At 44.5% G+C, this 18074-nt stretch overlaps 1 long non-coding RNA gene across 3 annotated transcripts in view; it reads right to left on the bottom strand.

Moving 5' to 3' along the window:
• Window positions 1-1656: 1656 nt before the first annotated feature.
• LOC150008422 (uncharacterized) overlaps window positions 1657-18074 on the bottom strand; it is a 41415-nt gene continuing 24997 nt past the window's right edge. For all 3 annotated transcript variants that reach the window (XR_016511302.1, XR_016511303.1, XR_016511304.1), the window contains one exon: window positions 1657-2161. This is a non-coding gene — a long non-coding RNA (uncharacterized LOC150008422). The remainder of the gene's footprint in view (window positions 2162-18074) is intronic.

The following is an 18074-nucleotide window of genomic DNA, read 5'->3' as shown; positions in this document are numbered from 1 at the left end:
TGTAGGGAGGGGTTTAGGTTACAAGCAGGTTGCTTTGTTTACTTTGTGAGGAAGGACCAGCGCAGGTTAGAAGACAGTCACATTGGCATATCCTGGAGCCTTCCTAGCTGCAAGATCCTGTCTTTAAGTAAGGATAGTTCATATTCATATCAGAAGCCTCCCTTACACAAGGTCTTTATGTAGCTCACTCACCCTTCTCTGCAGCAAAGAATAAGCACCTTATGGATAAGAAACATAACTTCCATTCTTTTGTGTCTGCTAAGTACCTAACAAGTGGTAAATACTTCATACATAGATTGATTTTCATCAGGAAAATGTATCTCCTGAAGAGCTGTATTCTCCTGGAGATTCACTGTTTGTGGCAGCACTCCCAAAGGCTGGGCTAAAGCCCATGATGCCTCTCTGAAAGGGCCATGCTCTTCAACCAAAAGGGCCATGAGGAAACCAGAGGACTTCTGTCTAGTGAGCCAGACCAACCCAATATGACTTTTTCATTCTAGTGTCGCAACCAGGGTCCCCACACCCTGAGGGCACTGCTTGATGGTTCACAGCACACTGAAACAATTTCACATGTGCATAGCAAATAGGGAGGAGGCAGCTGAGTTTAATAGTCTTACAATCAGATGACACGTCAATCTTTTCAAATCGTGTAGACCTGTCGGGATTCTCACAACACCGCTACAAGGTGGGGCGGCCATCATCACCTACCATTAACCAATGAACAGACAGGCAAGAGACATGAAATCATCCACTGACGTCCATTCAGCAGCTTGGAGCATGTCAGTTCTGAAAGCCAGGTGGCCTGACATTTAGCACGGTGCTCTTTCTACTTCCCTGTGGGAACTCAAACCTTGCTGTCATTTTGGTTTTGAAGAGGGCAAGGAGAAGGCCAGCAGCCAGCTTTGTGCTCACATTTTTGTTTCTTGCTCTAATTCTTGGATTCATAAGCAAGAGTGCTTTGTTTTTAAATAATTACATCCCTACCTGGAATATTTTAATCTTTAAAAATGTCCAATATGTCTCTGAGATTCCTTATGAATAGCCCCATAAATCACAACTCAAAACAATTTGTCCAGAAAACAAGTTAATGTCACGCTGTGGAACAGTAATGTAAGTAATTACTTTCTCTCATGTCTTGCCTAGTAACATGTGTCAAAGTGCTGAAGTTGTAACATATAGAGACATATATATTCAGGCAGTACATGTTCCCACATTTTCCAGATGGTCAGATACAGATCAGATCTGGAAAGAACTTTCCAAAAATACTTTGCTGTTAGAAAATATATAGGAGCTAAAAAACAAAATACCTCAAACTTCCAGGGCTTCCTGCTGGAGTCTGCTCACTGTTGCAGGGGTCTGGAGTAATAATTTGGGGTCTAGAACACTAGCAGTACAGCATGCAGGTGGAAAACCATCTGAGCTTCTATGAATAAGACAAGCATGTATATAAATAGGCTCACTTGTTTTTGCTCCCAGGCTATAGTTACAAGGGGCATATTCTTACGAGACCACAGACAGTCCGGATGCATATTTTCAAGACAACATGGGAGATTTCAAGCAGGGGCAGGTCTCTACTCAGATTTGAGAGGTCACTCTTATGAAACCGAGTTAACGACTGTTTCACCAGTGGTTTCCTCACCCCCACAAACCCTGGGACCGGACCATAGAGAGTATACTCACCTGAAATTAACTCCCATTCCGCACTCAGGCCTCCCAGAGATGCCCAGATAGCGGAGGTCCTCTGAGATGTGTGTTTCTTCCGTTTCGTGAATATTAGCACAAACAGGGAGTGCTGGCCTTGAGGCAGGGCTGTCACTTGAAATCCCAAGGTGAGCAGAGTTTGCAGTAATCAATGGAGAAGTCCCTTCTGGTCTTCACTCCTTATTTCATTTTCCTGCTCTAGGGTTTCTCTTCTGACGATGCTTCAGGTCGATCAGACAAGGGCCTCCAGTGACGCTGAGACAACAGAGTCCCCGAGCTTCCTTGTTGCTGACTCCCAACTCTGGGGTGGTCAGACAGGCTGGGAGGAGGGCCACACGCTAATTAGGCAGCTGATTCTGTCATATTTCCCAGCTGTTGGAAGCAGAGGCCCACTTGTTAACTCCTCTTAAAATTCTCCCAGCAACCCTGGCTGGTGTGGCTCAGTGGATTGAGCACCAACCTGTGGACAGACGAGTCACTTGCTCAATTCCCAGTCAAGGCACATGCCTAAGTTGCGGGCTGGGTCCCCAGGTGGGGGCATGACAGGCAACCGGTGGATTCTCTCGCGCATTGATGTTTCCTTCCCTCTCTTTCTCCCTCACCCTTCTCTCTAAAAATAAATAGTAAAAAAAAAAAGAAGTTCTATCAACAGCTTTTAGATGCCATTGATGCTAAACTGTGCCAAAGCATGATTAGTGTATTCCTAGACTAGACTTTTGAAGTCAGACAGGCCTAGGTTAAAGTCCCAACTATATCCTCTATCTGGCACTTGCACAAGTTACTTACCTCCTCTGAGCCTCAGCTTGCTCATCCGCAAATGGGGAAAAAATACACATTTGTGAAGATTAAGATATATTTTATGTAACGTTCCCAGAACAAGGTCTGGTACATAAACGTATTTTCTTTGCCTTCTGTACCACACGACATTCACTTATCCAACAGAAGCTATTAAACGTAGGCTCTGGAGAATCAAGATTTAAAGACCCAGATACAACTCTTTCCTTGGGAAGGGGAAGTCTGGAAAGATGAGCTCTCCCAACCACAGGTTATACCAATGGCTCTTAAGCTGGCTACACATTGAAATCACCTGGGGAGCTATGGAAACATACCAAAGTGGTTCTCACCCTTAGGGATTCTGATTTAATTAGCCTAAGCCTGAGCATCTGTATTTCTTTTTTTTTTTTTTAAGTATATTTTATTGATTATGTTGTTACAGTAATTCCAATTTCTTTCCCCTTTGCTCCCCTCTTCTCAGTATCTCTTCCCCCCTCCCTTAGTTCATGTCCATGGGTCATGCATATAAGTTCTGTGGCTTCACCCTTTCCTATATTATTCTTAACATCCCCCTGTCTATTTTGTACAAACCGATTATGCTTAGTCGCTGCAGGATTTCCCCATTTCTCCCCCTCCCTACTCCCAGCTGATAACCCTCCAAATGATCCCCATACCTATGATTCTGTTCCTATTCTGGTTTGCTTAGTTGGATTTTGTTTTTACTTTTTAGATTTAGTTGTTGATAGTTGTGAGTTTGTTGTCATTTTAGTGTTCATAGTTTTGATCTTCTTTTTCTTAAGTAAATCCCTTTGACATTTCATATAATAATGGCTTGGTGATGATGAACTCCTTTAGCTTTACCTTGTCTGGGAAGCACTTCATCTACCCTTCCATTCCAAATGATAGCCTTGCTAGATAAGAGTATTCTTGATTGTGGGTTGCTTTTGATCACATTGAATACTGCTTGCCAGTCCCTTCCTGCCTGCAAAGTGTCCTCTGAGAAATCAGCTGATAGTTCTATAGGCAACCCCCTGTAGACAATTCTCTGCCTCTCTTGCTGCCCCAAGGACTCTGTTTTTATCTTTCACCTTTGGCATCTCAATCATGATGCATCCTGGTGTGGTCCCCTCTGGGTCCAGCTCGCTCAGGACCCTCCGTGCTTTCCGGACCTGTATGTCCGTCTCCTTCGCAAAATTTGGGAAGTTTTCCTCATTTTTTTCAATTCTTGCTTCCTCGTTCTGCACTGGCCGACTTTTTTTCTTCCTTATGTTCCAAATCATTGATTTGAACACTGGTTTCCTTCCCTTCACCATTGGTTTTTGTTGATTTTCATTCATTTCACTTAACATAGCCTTCACTTCTCCTCTTATGCGTTTGCTGTATTCAAGCATATCTGTCAAGCCTGTGAGCATCTTTATCACCAGTGTTTTGAATTCTGTGTCTGTTAGGTTGTCTCTCTCCTCATCTGTTAGATTGGCTATCTCCTCGTCACTTAGTTCTCCCACTGGAACCTTAATTCGTTTCCCCTTCTGGGCCATACTCCTCTGTCTCCTCATTCTGACAGGCTCCTGTGTTTGTTTGCCTCCACGTCCCAGGTAGAGCTGTTGCTCCTGTTATGTTGTAAGGGGCAGAGCCTTAGGGATTTGTCAGTATAGGGTGACCTGTTTCACCATCTTGTGGCACTATATGTGGGGGAGGAGTCCGAGAGGGAACAATGCCACCTGCCCAGCAGTCGCCCCTTTCCAGGCACCTCTCCCACTTCTGAACCGGACTGGTGCCCCTCTAGCCGCTGCCCTGGCTGTCACTTCCAGAGTGGGTGGGTCTGTGGATGTTCTAGGACCATTGGGGCCCTCTAAACAAGCAGACTCTGCTGAGACCGGCAGTCTCCGCCCCCACCCCAATCCCCACTGGTCTGCACAGTCAGAAGCAATGAGGCTTGATCCTCCCCCATGCTTGGACTGTAGACTGCAAGGTCCGGTGAGGAGCTGGGAACACTCCCCAGGTGTCCCTCCTGATTCCCTAAAACGTGTGACTGCGCTTTCAGCTGGCCTGCCTCTGCTGCTGCTGCTGCCACCACCACACCGCGTCCTCTCTGCCCTGTCTCTGCCCCTCCCACCTGGACCTCCATGGAGTTTGATTTTCTGGAACTTCTGGTTGATTCTAGTTTTAAGGTTGTTGTATTCCTTCTTAGTTATGGAGGGAGATGCAGCATGTCTGTCTATGCCTCCATCTTGGCTGGAAGTCGAGCATCTATATTTCAAAGGCAACACACATGATTCAATTCTATAAAGAACTGAACTGGGTTCTGGTTTAAAAGCACCTAGGTTACCCCATAGGGGAATTCAACTTTCAGTCTTCTCTGTAAAGGTCCCTTCCTGTCAGAGGTTGATTCATGATATTAATATGCTTGTTTCCTTGGGACTGGCAATAACCCTAGTCAGCAATTACTAGAGGGCACCTTGCTCAAGTCACTTACTCACATTCTGAATTTTAAATTTAGCCCAAAAGCCTCAACCACTTTCTGATCTTGTGTTAAGCAAATACAGCCTTCTCACTGTTCAGGGCCAACTGAGGCCATGATGGGTCTGACTCTTGTTCTTTGTTATGTTTGTCTTGGGACAATGTGGTCCTGCTTTTACCTATAATTTATTTACCTATCAATACTGGTTCCAAAAATAATTGGTTAAATTCTAAAACATTCAAACAAAGATGGAAGCATCTTTTATATCCCTGTCTCCTCAAGTGAGAATTAGGTTGCTTAAGAAAATGTAAAGAATTTCTAGTTTTATTCTCTAGACTTGTGTTCAGAGATCTAAGCCAGGCAGACAGGGAGAAATGGAGAAGGGTGGCTTGGTGGAAGGGCAGGGACAGCTGAAGGAGTAAGAGTCCATTAGGAAGGTGTTTTCAGACAGCCATGGTCTATGGCTTATGCTCCTAGAGCTCTCAATGGAACACTACCATCTGGATGTGAGCAAGCACCAGTAAGAATGTCCTGGCTTCTTGCAGATGTTCTTCAAGGGATCCTGGTTGCAGGAAAATCACGGGTGGCTATGCCTTCTAGTGTATACTGCCATCTTCTGGAGAAGGCACTGTTCCATTCCCACACCACTCCTTTGTAGAATGTGTATCACAACCAATTTACAGAGGAGGACATAGAGTCTCAAAAGAGGCAGCAAGTCACTCACCCTCAACCAAGGTCAAGTTCAAATCCACATCTTCTGGTTCAGTGTCTTTCCCAGGGCCCCATGCAGGATTAATATGATGCTTTTTTCTTGAAAGCACAAACCTCATTTACAGTAGGATCACCAGGAAAGTAAATTAAAAAGGGTCTTATGAAATCACAGTTGAAGGCTGGCCCAGTATCATTGGCTGGATCTCCAGAGTCTGGCTGAGTTCTCTGGTCAGCTAACAGCCTAGCTAATCCGACTGAGCTTTAATAGACTTGCTTTATACCTCAGTGAAATATATTCATTGTTTGCTCTCAGACTTAGTCCACAGAGACTTGCCACATGGCCTTCTTTCTCCTTCAGGCCCAGCTCAGATCTCTTCCTCTGAGACTCAAACTTAGGCTTTCTAGCTGGGTCTGGTAGCATGTAGGCACCTCTTCATAAGTTTATCCTTTTTCTTTGAATTCTCTTTCAGCTTGTCTTCCACAGCTCTCTGCTTCTGAAGATAGCAAGGCTGTCTCATCCTGGCAGAGGGGAGAAGTGCACCCACTTCTCTCACACCCTCTCGTGGATGTTAGACTGAGAGACTGAAAGGCCCCAGCGGGGCCACCCTGTCCAATGGACCTTCAGAGAAGTCACAATTCCAAGTCCTGAGTACGAAGCCTTTGCCCATATCGATGGGGAGAGTCAAGGACGTGGACACTCCATCCCACCACCACCAACACCTCCACCTCTAGGAGCTCGTAATCCAATGCAGCAGGAGGGAGGGTTGAGACCAATAGTTCTTGGTGCTCGTAGGGCATGAGAATTACTGGGTCCCTTCCCCTGGAGATGCTGATTCAAATAGGTATGGCTGGGACTCCACCATCAGAACTTGTTTAAGGAAAATAGTTGTTTCGACTGTGAAGCCTGGCCTCAGATCCACTGACACAGACAAATGCAGCCACAGGAAACATACTCACTTGTAAGGAGGTGCCCTGCGCTGCTGCCTCTGGAAGTGTGGGGTTTACATTACAGGAGGCTATTGAGAGGCAAGTAGGCAGCACTTGGGGTAAAGGGCCCTGAGAGCATCCAGAGAAGGAATTGGCCTGTTAAGTCTGGCCCGTGAATGTGAGGCGTATGCTGCAGCAGAAAAGACACACACCTGGTCTGAGGGCCCAGAGCTCATGGCAGCCCTGAGACCTCTTATTTGGAGTTGTTATAAGCTGACTCAAGAGATAAATGTTAGCTATCTATTCTAAAGTGAGTCTTCTTGGCCACTGTTTTTTGATCTAAGGGTTTTCCAAATAGCAGCTATAATGACCATCCCTAAATTGTCCAAATCACAGTCAGTGGAGGGCACAGTTTTTCCACCCTCTTTTTCACCATTTTGTTCAAAGTTGTAGGTATCATGGCTCAGTTTTTGTTTGGAACTCAGTATCCCTGAATCATTGGTGGCCTTCTCCTGTGGCTTTTGCCCCAAAGCTCAGCGTACTCTCTGGGTGAGCCAGGCTGAGAGGTTTGAGCATTACAGGCTACAGGAAGGTACCAGCAGGTCTTAGGCCCAGGACAAAAGACAGCCTAACAGCCACCAGGCCCCTTTCCCATATCCTCACCTCAGCATCCTAGATTTTATCACTTTGATGATAAACTCAGGAAAATGCTTTCCCAGGAAAAGAAGAGGAGAGACAGGATTTCTCCCTAAGGCCTAGGGCAAAGCTGTCCAAGTCACCCACAGGAATCTTGCCAGGCCAGGACCACCTCCAGGCCCCCCTAGCCCTGATTCAACTGTGTAACTAAATATACACAGACATACATACATACAGCAAGGAAGAGAAACTATGCTTGATTATCTTGAGGGAGAAGAAACAAAAGAGGTCCTGCCCTGAGGAGAAAGAGCAGTTCAGCCTCTTTGTATATAAAGACAAGCTCTACCCATGAAACCAGGACCCAATCAATGTCCTGGCATCTGCCCCCCCCCCCCCCCACTTCAAAATTCTCCTTCTGGTTGGGGGTGGGGGAGATAAGTCTCTATAAGGAGAAGTGCCTGAGGTCTCTATAAGGAGGCCACAAACCCAAGTAACCCAGCATCTGCCCTCAGGGTCAACGTTGTTTATTGGCTTCCCTTGGTCATAGGAGCAGTTCTGAAGCCTCTCCTGTTTTCTTATACAGCAAATAACCTTTAGGTGATGGTTTCAGACACCAGGTTTTCAAGTTAGCCTATGGGTGTCCAAAGCCTCCCAACCTTTTATTTCTATGCCCCCCCCCCACTGGACTACAAATACCTTGAGTTTCATTCCTTTCATCTGCAGTATCCCTACTGCCTAGTGTATAGGCCGTAACCTATGAAAGAGCTTAATAAATGTGGGATACAAAAATAAACATGCATTTCTCTATAGTACCCCAAGTTCCAAAGTTACTCAGTTGGCCTATTTGTTCAGTTTGAATACTTGAACAAAGGTTAGTCTTTCTCCAGCCTCACTAATTCCAACCCTTTCCACAGTTCATTATCCTAAGACCTACCATCCAAACCTGTCATTGGGCACCAATCAGATCCTGGCCTTGTGAAGTCCTTTAGGCTAATTTGGTCCTAGTCCTAAACGTCAAATTATAAAATATTGGTCCTTGATTTATTTTCAAGAGAAATACAACTTAAAAGTATATAATTAAAATATGTCCTTGGCACATACAGCTCAGTACTTTGAGCTCTTCAGAGAAGGGATTATATACAAATTTAAAAATTAGCGTCCTTCAAAGAAATAAGAAAGGCCTCGCCATGGTGGGTGACTCTGAGAAGAACTAAATCAGTCTCTAAAATGTTTCTGAAGTTTTTCTATGAGCCTCAAAATAGGGAGAACCTCGTTTTCTCTTTGTATGAAACAGAAGATTCTAACCATTTCAGAAGTGGACATAAATAACCCCCTCTTCTCATCTGTCTTCTTCCTGTTTCAGCAAGCTTCACGTATCAGTGAGCTAGTATTACTGAACGCCTATAATGTTCATATGGTATTTCTCTTTACCCATAATTCAATGCTTAGCTCATATTACCTCCCAGAGAAAATTAAATTATTTGAGAAGACCTAAGTTTTTCTCATAGTTCTTTCTGATTTCCAAAGCTCAAGGCTGGCTCTGAATGGTTGTTAGATACATATTGATGAATGCTGTGTCTTCCCTAAGACTTAAGACTAAAAGAACACCAACTTCCCAACTGATAATTTAATGAGAAAATAGTAAAATCAAAAGATATTAATTACACCTACTTGCATGCCTCATTAACATCTCTGTGAGGCCAGGTTTACCACAAGCAGTCAAATTATACAAAACCTTCATAACGAAAACCAGAAAAAACACAACAGCCCCTGTTAGTCATGTTTCAAACCAGCAATCACCCACTGGGATCTATTAGATGTCAGGTACACAGCCCAAGGTCTGGAGCGGGAGACATAAAAAAATAATTCTAAAACATTGTAGAAAGGATTATTAACGAGGTATGTGCAAGGTTTATGAGAGACCCAAAAAGAGAGTGACTCATCAATCCTGAAAGGGCTGAGTAACTGGCATCTGAGCTGGGGTGTTAAAATGCACCAGCACTTACAGGCAAGATTTGGGGAGGAAGCGACATATGTCAGGCAGAGGAGTGTGGGGCATCCCCGGAGCAAAAGATGTTCCAAGCAGCTGCAGTAGGGAGCCTGGGAAGAAGGGAGGTCTTCTGAGGTTTGGGATTCCTCCTACAGCTAAGAGTGAAGGGAACCTGCAGGGGCTTTAAGACAAGACATTGTATTACACGATTTGGTATCTTGAAATACATCCCTGGCAGAAGTGAGGAGGAGGAATTGAAGAGGGAAGAAACTTGTGAGGAAAAATGGCAGGCACAGCTCTCTGCCTTCCTCCCTCCAGAAAACGTGCAACTTGTTTCCAAAGGTGTCATACTGTCACCTACGCCATTTAGGAAACTCAGACCCTACCTGTAGATCTGCATTTCAGCACTACCAAATCCATGGACCTTGATTTAAGGCACTGATGCTGCACAGGCACTTGTCCTGTTCTGTCCAGCCCTCACTTGGGCATATGGTGGTTCTATTGGCAAATGTCCTACATTGAATTCTTCCCCTCTCTCAACACCCCGAAGGTCTAATAACCTTCAATTGTTTTAAAGTGACAATTTTGATAGCAGCTACTCACCTTTATCTGATAAGGTCAGAATTTAACTCCTTCCAATGGCATAAAACATATCTAAAGGCATTGTTCTCTGAACCTATAAACTGTGGCCACTGAGGTAGGGTTCAGTTTTTGAAGCTTTGGGCATGAAGCCCACACTGGAATGTGATGAAATACAATGACCAGCGTCGCTCTCTTGAAATGAATTTCTGAAGAGCTAGAACTCTGCTCCCTCTGCCTGTCTGGAGCTGTGAAATTGCCTCCTTACCTTTTGCCTTGCATTCTTTTTATTTTCCATAAAGAATGATTAAATCAATCTGCAGTTTCTCCCTACTCCCTAAAGAAAAAACAATTGCTCAAAGGCATTTTGACCCTTTTCCTATTTTAAATGATATCTCACTGGGAAGCCACTATCCCATCTCTAAGTTTAACCCCACCGGGGGGAAATGGTGAGTCAGAATCAAGTCTTTTTGGAGAAAGGGCTGCTGAGTTTTTTTCTCATTCAGGCTGGAAAATGAGAGATCATCCATCTCCTGTCAGACAATGAGCACACACACAGACAGCAGAATCCCCGTTTCACAGCATCAGGACACCTCTGTCCTGCAGCTGGCTCCCCATGGACCTCTCAGGCTGGCATCATTTTTGTTTTTCTTGTCTGCCCTCCCCGCCACATCCCCAGGCAGGATCTAAGGCTGACTCATCTCTGCACAGGCACCACCTGTCACAGTGGATGGCTCACCCCTATAAAGCCCCCACAGGGGATGGTACACTGTCTAAGACCTCAATTAAATGAGGGTCTACCTCATACAGGCCACTGGGCCTGCTGCTCCAGATAGATGGGATATGATTTAATTTACTCAACAACCCATTTCACATAGGGAAAAGATGTAATTCCCACTTTACACATAACACTATGTTATAGTGTTTTCAAGTCAGAATGATGCCACCTTTCGATAGCCACAGTGGGATTTTGATGCAGACACTTCAGGCAGAAGAAAAGGCCTGCTTAGCATTTTGCCCAATTTTGGATCATGAATGGCAAAGAGGAGCCTGTTTGCTGACACACATTGAAATGATGGTTGTAGGGCACTGCTGGGGAGGATTCTGAGGCTGTAGACTAGCTCAATGGGAAAGAAAGCCATGGCCAATTAACAAGTGCCTGGCAGCACCCAGGGCCATGGATTTGCTAATTCTGTTCAAGATGAAGCCATAGGAAAGTCCACATCACTTGAGGATGGTACATTGACCTGGTGTGCACACTCCTGGATGCTTGTCCCGGATCTGTGGTTGACCTCCTGTGACTTCAGACAATATCTCTTTGCTTCACTTCCTCCTGAAGGAGCACATTTTGTTGATAGTAGTTCTCTCAGGGATGACTGAAGATGAATGAGTTAATTTAAAAACACTTAGGGCTCTCTGAAGGAAATGCACTACGTAAATCCCAAGCAATAGTACCATTATTGCTGGATTACCTATATAAAGAAACAAGTCTCTTAGGTTATTGGATTTCTTTGACTGGAGTTCAGTCTCTATGAGTAAATTGCTATCATGCATGGCTAAGATACACTGACCTGTAAGAACACTGTATGAGTTCGACATGCTCTGTTTACATCTGATCTAGTTTCTGTGTGCTGACAGAGAACACGGTAATGGTGGGCATGACTCTCTCAGGCACAGAATAGACAGGGCCTCTTCCTTTCCTGCTCCGAGGCTAGTGGAGCCTGGAGCTGTACCACATGCCTCACTAGACCTCTGTTCCTGGGGTCATCGTCATTGTCCTCAGCCAACTGAGTTAGCCCTGCATCCAAGGAGCAGGGTCAATGGAATCACTAAAAGTAATCTGATGGCTCAACATTGGCCTCACACAGCAGATACAGGGACTTTTATAGCTGGTACCCTGGACACAAAGCAAATGTTTGCAATGACCTGAAACATATACATTCACAGGTTTGGAGGAGAGTGCGAAATAAGAACAAATCTGTCTTCAAATTGCTGTGTTATTAACACAGTGACAACAATGGAAAGTGAACAGGTATAATGGCTGAGAATCCTGGAACTGGAGTGATGAAACTCAGGTTGTCATCCTTGCTCTGCTCTCTATGGGCTAGGCAACCAGGGACATGTACTTGACCTCTCTGCCTCCTCATTGGCACCGGAGGAATTGGACTAGGTGATCTTCCAGTCTGACTTTCTGTGAATCCATGACTCTAGTTTTAGGTACCACACAGGCAGTAAGTCCCATTAGCACAACCTTTAGCCTTCTGAAATCCATGATACCTTTTCACCCTGAAGGTATTCAGCCACAGTGGTTGGGCATTTCTAGGTGTCAGGACCACCTGGGGGAAAAGGACCAATGCAGCTTCCTTGGATGGGGGGAAGTCTGCTCTGTCCTCTCTCCCAATGATGGACGCAGTAAGGCAGGTGGGAAAACCTATCAGGTAATCAAGGATGAGGGTGTATAATTCATCAACCTTTACAACTTCCAGTGGGACCAAAAATCAAAGAGACCTAAGATATCAAGAGTTATAAGCACATAAGAACTGTGGGACTGAGTATACCAGAACTGCTGGAGGGGAGAGTTCCTCTGCACACACTTTCTGTTCGTCAAACGGAATTAAATAGGAGGAGTTCTCCGGTGGACTTCCACTCTCAAAGCCTGGAGCTTCAGGAAGGAGGAGGGCAGCCTCTCCTGGTGGACAGAGAGGCTCTTTTATCCTCTGCTGGGGGAACAGTGTGAGCAGGGAACAGACATCCTGACTCTTAAGAGGAACCATGGAAGATGGCTTTCTGAGGCCAGGGTCCTTTTTGGCCACTTTTGGTCTTAGGACACTGGCCCTGGATGTCAGCACTAGATTTGGCACTGCTCAGGTGAGGCTCCTGATAAACACTGGCTTAAATAAATTGAAATGTGACTTAACAAAGCCTCTGTGTAGTGCTTCAGCATGCGTGACCTCCAAAATGTAAAACAACTGTTGGGTCAAAGCCCTCTAATAGAAGTCCTGAGTCAGCAGACCCCTCTCAAACATCAGAGGACTGTAGTGCCTCTTCACTGCTCTTTCTCATTCTGCAGAGCTCTCCTGAACTTCTGATTTCAATAAAGAGTGGAAGCCCTTTCTAAGTGCTTCAGCATTTAGATTTTTTTCTAAAATTTTTTATTTTTGTTTTATATTTTTAAATTATATTTTATTGATTATGCTATCACAGTTGTCCCAATTTCTCCCCTTTTGACCCCCTCTACCCAGTGACCTCCGTCCCTCAGGCAATCCCCCCACCATTGTTCATGTCCATGGGTCATGCTGTAAGTTCTTTAGCTACTCCATTTCCTATACTGTACTTTACATCCCCATGGCTATTCTGTAACTGCCTATTTGTACTCCTTAATCCCCTCACCTCTTCACTCATTCCCCCCACACCCCTTCTGGCAACATTTTTTTTTCAATGTTTTCACATTTGATTTTTTTTTTTAAATTTCCACATGATCTTCCAAAGTGCTTTTACCTAATAACCTGACTACATGTGGATGTGGATACTGGGCTTTATGGTTCAAAGCACAATTCCGGGTGGGCTCACATACACTCAGAAGGGGCAGACCCTCTCCACTATCATCAGGCCAAGAACTCAGACTCTGCCTCAGTGAAGTTTGTGGCCCAGCCCACCCAGCTGGCTGCTTAGTTTGCTCTAAGGATAACTTTATAAAACTACAACCCTCTTCCTGTCCCCTGAGGAAATCCTGGGGTGGCTTTGACAAAAAGTCCCAAATCCACGTTTATTTATACTTATTTCTGGGAGCCTCAGGCTGAAAAGGAAGAGCTGTGTTCACAATCAATTTCCCTTCTGAAACTCAAATGAACCTGACACAGGTTTATGATAACAGCATGGACTCACTGGCCAAAGGTATTTCTATAATTGTTTTCTAAAGAAGAGGGTGGGGGCATGAGTCAGCAGAACTTCATGAAATTTTGGTGTTGTGGGGCCAGCTCTAACCAGCCAGGTGTTGCTGTCCCTATTCCATCTTGTACTGACTTTCAACTCTCCTGTTTCCAAGAACTGGGGGCCCCTCCTGTCCACAGAGGCCTCTATAAAGGCTTTCCCACATCTCATCAACATCTGAGAAAGAATTGAAAGAATCTGCCATTGGCCTCTTGGTGTGAACATGTTGCTCACCTTCTTAACTCTCCTAAATATGCTTTATAATTTAAACTTATTTCTAATAAGGAATGAAAGGAAGACTCTGTTTATAATACAATTTTAGGCATTAGTAACAGCTGAAGTATTTGGAGAAGCAGCAAGGAAGCTTCCCAGGACCCATGAAATGTTTCTTGCTAAGATCTGTCCCTCAGCACACATATTCAGACTCTGACTCACAGTTGAAAGTTGATTACTGACTTTAGAGACCCATTCTTCAAAATTGTCCACATATGCCCTAACTGGTGTGGCTCAGTTGGTTGGGCACCATCCCACAAAACAAAAAGTTGCTAGATCAATTCTCAGTCAGGACACATGGCTGGGATGTGGGTTCAGTCCCTTGTTGGGGCAAGTGCAAGAGGCAACCGACCTGTTTCTCTCTGACATCAGTGCTTCTCTTCCTCTTTTTCTCCGCCCCTTTCCCTCTCTCTCTAAAAAAAAAAAAGAAATAAAGAAAAGAAAGAAATACGATTTTTTTTTCTTTTTAATTGTCTTTGTCTGAACTTCCCTGGAGGAATTCTTGATGTATTATGGTATGTGTGTATTTGTGTGGAGTATTGTGTGTGTGTGCCTGTTTGTGTGTGCGCGCCTGTGTGTGTACATGTATGTGCATGGAGATGTAGCATTCTGCAATGTATAAAACTTAAGCTAAATTATTATTGGGAATAATAATTACTTTACAGGTGAAGAAAGTGAGAGGCAAGGAAGTGGCATCTTCAAGTCTTGAGTATAAGTCCCTGGGAATGAGAGGTGGATCACCAATCCACAGTTCCCAAGGTTTGTTTGCACTCCTTCCACTTCCTGGCGCCTGCCCTGAATTATGCTCAGTGTTTCTCAGAGGCCCACCCGCATGCTTCAGTTTTTTCACATGGGTCACAACTGGGGTACATTATTATGCTCCTTTCAAATTATCAGATTGGAAATTGTTAGTTTACTGAATTAGCTTACTCTTCATCAGTCTCTGAGGAAGGACAAGGGATTGCACTCAGGCCTTTGGAGCACCAGCCCAGGCTCCTTTTCTACCCTATACCCCATGTAGGTCCCAGGGTGATGGCTTTTTTGATGTGTCAGTTTGGGTGGGTTACAGTCCTAGTTATTCAAAGATTAATCGAGGTGTTGCTGTGAAGTTATTTTGAAGATGTAACTGAAGTCTAATTAATCTGAGTGGGCTTGATCAATCAATTGAAAGGTCTTCAAAGCAGGGCTGAGACTTTGCCCCCTAAAAAAGAAATCCTGTGCATGGAAGCCTTGGCCCATGCCTGTGAATTCCAGCTTGTCCGCGATTTTCCAATCGTGGGGCTCTGCCTTATGTATTTCAGACTGTCTTTGCCAGCCTCAATTACATAGGCCAATTCACTGTAATCAATAGTGGGTGAATGGATAGGTAGGTGGGTAGGTAGATAGATGATAGATAGATAAGTAGACAGATGTGGCTATACAGACATACAAATATATGAATAAATAGATATAGATCTACTGGTTCTTCTTCTCTGGTTGAACTCTGACTAACACAGATTTTGGTACCAGGAGTAAGGTTTGAACACAGGAAGACATGGCTAAACCCTGACTAATACATGGAGGTCTCCTTTAATGTCCACAACTGTGAAACTTGAGAGAAAGCAAAAACAAAAGTGAGAATAAAGGAGAGGCGGATAGCCTCATTGTCATTCTTCTCTGGGCCTAAAGCAAGGTTAGGAGTGATTTATATAAAAGCTCAGTGACATTGTAAAGAGAAAGCAATTACAAATCCAATAGCTATTTTTTTCCTAAGTCTCCAAATTCTAAAAATGTCAAGTGCCCTACCCCCAGGAAAAGTCTACCATCATTAAAATGCCAGTGAATCCTGTAATAATAAGTTGAATCCTAATAAGTTGAAACATTCCTCAACGGTAAAAAGACATGTGGTCACAATCTAAGCACTAAAGAGATCTGAAGACTAGCTGCTAGCACATGCCCTTCTTACTATAATTCCATCTCTAACCCCCCCCCCCCCACCACCACTGCCATAAGGTGTCAGGGCAAGATTTTGGTTTATGCCTTCATGGTTCTCCCCTCCATTCCTGTGAGGATGACCAAATCCATTGTCTTGAAAGTCATTCGGCTAACAGATTGTTATTGACACCTCCTCTATCCAGGCACTTCTCTGGGTGCCTAAGATAAGTTACCTTCTTTAAGAGCTAGCTGTGTGGTTGGAGAAACTTTTTTTTGTTTACTTTTCTATATGTTTTACTTTATTTCCTTGTTTTACTTTAATATTTAAGTTAAAAAAGTAAATAATTTCAGAATCTATTAAGGATTATGACCATGAAATTGGGTCATAGGGCGGAAGTGATGAGAGGAGGCAAGAGTGCAGGGCTCTCTAAGGAGCTAGGAGCTAGAGGATGAGCTGGAAGGAGCCAGGCCTATGCCTGGAGTGCGGAAGATCTATGTGCGGATTGTGAAAATAGCTACAAACTTTTCTCTTCCCTTCAGAGATGGAGTCTGTCTCTCTACCCTTGGATCTGGGTTGCCCATGTGACCTGCTTTTGCTAATGCAGCGTTAGCAAACCTGCTGCAGAGGCTTGAAGAGGGTGTAAACATCAGGGCTCGCTCTCTTGCACCTCCTGGAAACACTGTGACTGCCAGCATGTAAAATGCGTTGAGGACAGCCTACTGGATGAAAGAGACACATGGCCAGTTGCCCCTGTTGTTCTGGTCAAGTGTGACAACCACCAGATCCACCAGCCCATGAACGCAGGAGCCCATCTGAAACTGGCAGAGCTCACCAGGCTGGCAGAGCCACCAAGCCAATCCACAGACTCATGAGCTAAATAAGTGGTTGCTATTTTAGAGCATTAAGCTATGGTATGTTAGTTAGACTGCAAACATTCATTGGGACATGCGTGAACTGGGTACTCACTGTTACATTTGAGATGGGGTCTAGGGAACTCTACAAATGCCACCATCTCCCTCATCATTCAGCTTCATCCACACCTCCATGAACACACCATAGGGAGGCAGTCCCTATGGGTAGCTCGCATTTCTGCATGTCTTACAAGCAGAGGTACCAACTGTCTTTGGTCCGGAATATAACCTCTTAAGGACTCTTGTTTAGCGAACAGCCTTGGAGGATACAGCGTGGTCCTTTGGAGCCCCGGGTAAGCATTGCCCACTGTAAAAGAACAGCGTTCTGACAGCTCAGAGGTCCTCCTCCGTAACATACCCACAGCACGTGCAGGGGTCTCCTGGTCCTGTCTGTGTCACCGTGAGAACTTGGGCTTGGGGAATGAGTACAAGAAACCACCGATTATGTGGCCACTGCTAATGCTGTGAGTAATAAAGTCCTTTGTCTCTCACTCAGGAGTCTCCAGTCTTCTGCCAGCATCCATGGCACTGTGAAGAGCTAATTTGTTAAATTGCAAATGGCAAAATCTCAGAACTTTCATGGTTCTTGACACCAATTAATCAAATTTCCTGCATGTACAACTATCAGCCAGACTCACGTAGGGGATGCTGCTTAGTGTCTGCAAAGATCCATTCCTCTGCAAATTAGCCTGGAAAAGTACAATGCATTATGTGCCTGTTCCCAGGAATTCCTGGCAGTACATCTGTTCCCATCCTTCTCTTTCCTTAAAAGGACACAGGATAAAGGCATGAAGCCAAATCCATTTTTTTAATCGTTAAAGAAAAAGGACATAGGGAGCTAGATACAAATATAAGAACATAGAGTTTTAAAAGCAAAAGAAAAATATGCCTGGTCTCTCCACTTCCTGCTTTCCTGGCCCCCACCCCCCACCCCAGCCTGGGCAAAAAGGAGGTGAAGGGAGCATCTGGGCAGTCTCCAGAACAAACTCCATCAGAGGGCACAGAACTTCAGAAGGCAATGAGGCCAGAAAACATTTTAAGACTATATCGTAACAGCTCGAGAAAAACAATCATAGTTCTTGCTCCACTGGCTACATACACAGAACTTTCCAGGCATCGTAGCATTTTCACACAATTCCACCACTCCATTTTCATGGCAAGAGAGACTTCTATATCTGTTCCTAACCCCAATGCTTCAATTCAGCATTTCCACCAGGAGGCTGTGTCTATACCTTTACCTTGTCCTCAGGTTTGTCAGATAAGCCA

This window comes from Furipterus horrens, unplaced genomic scaffold (assembly GCF_987537825.1).
Source record: "Furipterus horrens unplaced genomic scaffold, mFurHor1.1.pri manual_scaffold_5, whole genome shotgun sequence".
Classification (NCBI taxonomy): Eukaryota; Metazoa; Chordata; class Mammalia; order Chiroptera; family Furipteridae; genus Furipterus; species Furipterus horrens.
The sequence above is the reverse complement of the archived record's forward strand: the minus strand, read 5'-3'. Positions and strand labels throughout refer to the sequence as shown.